This window comes from Petaurus breviceps, unplaced genomic scaffold (genome assembly GCF_028583685.1).
Source record: "Petaurus breviceps papuanus isolate PSGF00001 unplaced genomic scaffold, PetGlider_PUasm1.0 175, whole genome shotgun sequence".
Taxonomy (NCBI): domain Eukaryota; kingdom Metazoa; phylum Chordata; class Mammalia; order Diprotodontia; family Petauridae; genus Petaurus; species Petaurus breviceps.
Genome location: NW_027185764.1, coordinates 6,175,790 through 6,181,219, shown reverse-complemented (window position 1 = coordinate 6,181,219; position 5,430 = coordinate 6,175,790). Strand labels below are relative to the sequence as shown.

Here is a 5,430-nt window from a genome sequence, read left to right as displayed (position 1 = left end):
CAGTCTGGATATCTGCACAGCTCTTGATATCTTAAATTCACAAGGCTGCTGCCGAGAAATGTCCAGCTTAATACTGCTCAACGACGCTCAGCGGGTGTAGTGGGTAGTGTGCTAGGCCCGGAGGCAGGAAGGCTCGTCTTTGTGAGTGCATATCCGGCCTCACACACTTCCTAGCTGTGTGACTCTGAGAAAGTCTCTTACCCCTATCTGCCTCAGTTCCTCATCTGTAAAATGAGCTGGAGAAGGAAATTATAAATCACTCCAGTATCTTTGCCAAGAAAACCCCAAATGGAGTCACAAAGAGTCAGACACAACTGAAAAATCACTCAGCATCAAGGATCCTGGGGATCACTGCCTTTTCTTTTTATATTTTTTTTTGTTTCTTTTTTGGAGGGGGTGGAAGGCAAGGAAATTAAGATTAAGTGACTTGCTCAAGGTCACATAGCTAGTAAGTGTCAAGTGTCTGTGGCTGGATTTGAACTCAGGTCCTCCTGAGTCAGTGCTCTATTCACTGCGACACCTAGCTGCCCCCAAGCACTGCCTTTTCAAGTGCTATTCCCAATGCCATATACCAAAGAGACCTAACAAAGTCCACAGAGTGCAGCTCCAAATGACTTCCTCAAACCATATAAAGAGTCCCAAGAACTTCCCTCATTCAGCACACTTTTAAGACAATCCCCAAATTCCAGGCTCTCTTTGGCAAAGGGGCAGCGGTACTCAGGCCTACCATAAGAGTCTACTATCACTCCCAAACAGAAATATAATACAAATTTAACAACTGACAGCTTACTTCAGTTATCATTTTTCCATTTTTTATATCACCAGAATTTCTCCTAGTATCCCTCCTCCCAGAGAAGCATCCCATAAACAAAGAATATTTTTCTTAAAGAAAGAGAAAAACATGGGGTGGCTAGGTGGTGCAGTGAATAGAGCACCGGCCCTGGAGTCAGGAGGACCTGAGTTCAAATCCAACCTCAGGCACTTAACACTTACTAGCTGTGTGACCTTGGGCAAGTCACCTAACCCCAACTGCCTCCAAAAAAAAAGTAAAAACAGTAGTGCTGATACCCCATTCTTTCTAGAAAATGATTACATTCTCCATCTCAAAGAAAATGTACCCAGTTATAACCTTTTGGTTAGGTTTCTTGGGAAAATCCTTCTAGGACTGATTCCTAAGAACATCTTGTTTTGTAACTCTACAACTGGCTGAAAGCATGGATAATAACTGGCATGTGGACAGAAGGACTCCTTTTAGACTTGCTGACATAGACATAGACTGGCTTCTGGCTTAGACAGATCAGTGCTCCATGGGCTCATCAGCCTTCTTTGCAGGTTCCTCAGCAGGCTGAGCAGACTGTGCTTTTAGGCCTTCCAAGAAAGGAGACACATCATCATCATCATAGATTGCAAACTCCAAGTCTTTCCCAATGATTCCAGTGGAAACATTCTTTGTAGTTAGGTCCTGTTCTGCAGGAAGTGTTTCCTATAAGGCATGAAGACAACGTTTGACCAGCTCATTCAAATTGCAGTCACTGAACTTGGACATACATCTCTCCAAGTAAGTACTGGCCGACTGAGAGCGGTTTCTAATGGACATAGCCTGACAGTAGTCAAAGTAGTTTGCAGAGGGACGGATATGGAAGATGTGAGGACCCATATTATCATAACTAGTGATGAGCAGTCCCACACCATATGGTCTCCAGCCATAACGCTGTGTGGGTATCTGGGTCTTGCTTCCAATAGAGACACTAGGCGAGATCCTGGAAGAGGTCTGTCAAACACAAATCTGGAATCCAGACACTCCTGATACATGAAGTTGCATTACAGCCTGCCATAAGCAGTGAGCCCAGCAACTGAGATTCCAATATGATTATCAATATGTAGAATTTTTTCTGATGAGCTGCCAGTTCTATGTCCTTTTTTTTCTTTTTGGTGGGCAATTGGGGTTAAGTGACTTACCCAAGGTCACACAGCTAGTTTTTGTGTTAAGTGTCTGAGGACGGATTTGAACTCAAGTCCTCCTGACTCCAGGGCTGGTGCTCTATTCACTGTGCCACCTAGCTGTCCCCGTGACTATACCCTTTTCAAAGCAACCAGTACAGTATGGGTTTTGGATTTCAGGCTCACGGTAGCTGAGCCTAGTCTGATAGCTTCCGTTGCATGTTCTATTTGATGAATTCTGCTCTGAGGGTTCCAAACAGTGACATCATCGTCATACTGGTTTTGAAACATTTTCTTGATGCTGGTGGAGGGGAGACCTCCAGCAGAGCGGTGGGATCAGCGAGGCAGTTGCTGCTGCTCTGCACACAACAGAGAGGGTCTGCTCACATCTCTTTTTCTGGGCCATGATTGTCCTTTGTAATTTTGAAACATTCATTTTTTACTTCTTTGTAGTTACGGTTCTTTCTGCTTACATCGTTGAAGTCACCATCTATATTGTTTTCTTGGCTCTTCTTTCCTCTGCATCAGAGCATGTAAGTATTTCCATGTTTCTCTGTACTTATCATATTTGCCATTTCTTACAGCACAGTAATATTTCATTACATTTATGTTCTTCAATTTATTTGGCCGTTCTACGATCAATGGGTGCTGACTTTGCTTCCTTTTCTTCACTATGACAAAAAGTGTTGCTATAAATATTTTGGTATATATGGGCACTTTCTTTTTATCATCGGCCTCTTTGGGGGTATATGTCTAGTAGTGAAATCTCTGGGTCAATGGATATGGATAATTTATTCACTTTATTTACATAATTCCAAATTGCTTTCCAAAATGTTTGTACTGATTCATAGTTCCACCAATAATGCACTAGTGTTCTCACTTTCTTATAACCCCTCTAACATTGACTATTTCCATCATCATTATCTTTTCAGGGTATAATTCATTAAAACACAGCATATATACACTGATCTCTAGTTACTGGATGGTCACAATTACACTTTAATTCCCCCAAAGACAATGCTTCAAGGTAAGCTAACACTATCTCTAGAGGCATCACCAGAAACGTTGACATAAGAATATAATGCCAGTTAAATCTACTGCTGAAGCAGCTGGCATCAAAGGCCTTACAGAATATAGTCTTTCTTATGGGTTCTCCTGTACCATTACCCCTGATCAAGACTCCTATTTTATTGTAAAGAAGGTCCAAGACTTGCGATTGTTGCCATCATATTCATTGGGTTTTACATCTTATGTACCATCTTCAGGCAACTGGTATCATTGAATATTAGAATAGACTTTTAAACCAATAGCTTAGTCTTCACATTCTGATTATTGGGGTTGGGTGTCCTATTTCTCAGAAGCTCTCTTTGATAAATCAGTGTCATGCTGTTAGTCTAACGGTATGAAATCTCAGATAGCTCTCCACCACAGCACCTTCTTTGATCCTACCTTCAGGAAGATTTCCTTGGTCAGCATAGACTACTTTTAGATGCAGGCTCAGTTAACCCTCTCTAATATTTCCCTTTTCCATACTCAGGTGATAGTCTCCCAAGCCTTAAGGTTTCTGCCCCTTCAGAAAATTCTAAATAACCAGGGGGAAATGATTAAGTTACCCCTTAAATGGCAAATTTCCTTCCCCATGGGATAGTTTGGGATAGTAAAGTACAGTTAGTGGAAAGTATTACACCTTTCATATGTGAGCAGTTTGGCCTTTGAACAGGAAAGAAGAAAAATAATCAAATCAATTTGTGAAGGCTCTAACTACTGCCCTTTTTGTATTTGAACAGTTTGGTTGTGGAAAGGGGCAGAGAAAAAACTTTCGTTTGTGAAAAATCTAATAAAAATGCATGTGTAAAAAAACAATTTTAAGAGAAAATGTGAAAAGAGAGAGACTGTTAGAGAATTTAGAGGACCTGATTCAGAACAGGGAAATAACAAAGACTGCTGGCCATTGTGGTCCCTCAACCCAAGTTAAAACTTGAAGTGGTAAATCAGATAACTCTTTGCAAGGAAGCTATGAAATGATTAAATAGGGACTGTTAGCTTTGTAATTGCATAAAACCTATGTGGTGTGGATGGAAGGAAACAAGCATTTATTAAGTACTTACTATATACTATACACTGTGCTAAGCATTTTAAAAGTATTGTCTCATTTGACCCCACAACCCTGAGTGGGGAGGGAGAGATTCTATTATTATCTGCATTTTGCAGTTAAGGATACTTAAGGAAGACAGAAGTTGAATAACTTGCCCAGTATCACACGGCTAAGTGTTTGAAGTTGGATTTGAAGTTAGGTCTTTTTTTTTTTTTTGGAGGGGGGAAGGTAGGGCAATTGGGTTTAAGTGACTCGCCCAAAGTCACACACAGCTAGTTTTTGTGTGAAGTGTCTGAGGCCGGATTTGAACTTGGGTCTTCCTGACTCCAGGACCGGTGCTCTATTCGCTGTACCACCTAGCCACCCCAAAGTCAGGTATTTCTGATTCCATGCCCAGTGCTCTATCCATTGAGACACTTAGCTGTTTTTAATATATATGTGACCATCCACACTCTCTCTGGGCTAGCTTGATCACCCCAATCTACCCTCACATGGGCAGCTCTGGGCTTCCAGAGAGGGACTACTATGATGCAGCTACAGCTTAAACTCTTCAGGATTCTAGGGGTAACTCTGTTGTGAGGAAAGTACACTCCTCCTACTTGCTACTGTAGTTCCTGAGTCCTCACCAATGTGATTTCCATCTACATAAAGTCAGTCACTGTGATAGAAACATTAATTCTTTTTTTAAAAAGTTGTTTATGTATTTATGCTCAGTTTTCAACATTCACTTTTATAAGATTTTGAGTTCTTAATTTTTCTTCCTCTCTCTCCTTCCCCTTCCCAAGACAGCATGCAATCTGATACAGGCCATATATTTACAATCATATTAAACATTTCCACATCAGTCATGTTGTGAAAGAAGAATCAGAACAAAAGGGAAAAACCATGAGGAAAAAAAAGGTAGCCTACCTCTCTCTGGATGTGGTTAGCATTGTCCATGATGAGTCTTTTGGAATTGTCTTAGATCAATGCATTGCTGAGAAGAGCTATTTTATTTAAAATTTTTGTATCAATGTCCATTATAAAAATTGGTCTACATTTCTCTGTTGTGAGTCTCTCTGGCTTTGGTTATCAAGACCATATTTCCATTATAGAAAGAGCTTGGTTGGAGACCTTCTTTTCCTATTTTTGAAAATAGTAAATGTAATATTAGAATTCTGCAAAAGTTTCATGGTATTCAATTATAAATTTAGCTGTACCTAGGGTTTTTTTTTGGGGGGGGGTTCATTTATGACTTATTCAATTTCTTCTTGTGAGATTGAATTATTTATATTCTCTATTATTTTAATATTAGCATTTTGTATTTTAAAAAGTATTCATCTGTACTGGGCAAAATACTCTCTAATAATTTTATTTATTCTTCATTTGTTATGAATTCTCCTTTATAATTTTTT

At 39.9% G+C, this 5,430-nt stretch overlaps 1 pseudogene; it reads right to left on the bottom strand.

The window, feature by feature from the left end:
* Positions 1 to 1,297: 1,297 nt before the first annotated feature.
* LOC138159025 (proteasome subunit alpha type-1-like) lies at positions 1,298 to 2,232 on the bottom strand (annotated as a pseudogene).
* Between the last annotated feature and the right edge of the window lie 3,198 nt (positions 2,233 to 5,430).